The following is a 366-nucleotide window of genomic DNA, read 5'->3' on the forward strand; positions in this document are numbered from 1 at the left end:
AGCTCACTTTATCTCTGCTCCAGGAGATCACCAACTGTAACAGGCACAAACTGTCACTCAGTGTTTATTGCACATGCTACGTGACTCCAAGTAACTGAAGCAGGAAGGGAATTTCATGCATTGCTATCCATCCTGAAAGGAGGAGTGGAAGAGAAGTAACGTGTGGCTGCACAAGGTCCTCAGAGCCAGTCCCTGAGCAATTGTGAACCGGACATGGAGAATTACCAACTTCCCAATGGCTCTTTGGAGAGCAGAAGCCAAAGTTTGGTCCCACGGCCCTGCACAAAAGGAGAATAATCAACACATCTTGGGCAAATGTTCTAGCCATCTGTGTGGCTTTCTTCTTTCCATAAACCCTCTGTCGGC

The sequence above is a fragment of the Chinchilla lanigera genome, unplaced genomic scaffold (genome assembly GCF_000276665.1).
Source record: "Chinchilla lanigera isolate Chin_1 unplaced genomic scaffold, ChiLan1.0 scaffold00162, whole genome shotgun sequence".
NCBI classification, from domain to species: Eukaryota; Metazoa; Chordata; class Mammalia; order Rodentia; family Chinchillidae; genus Chinchilla; species Chinchilla lanigera.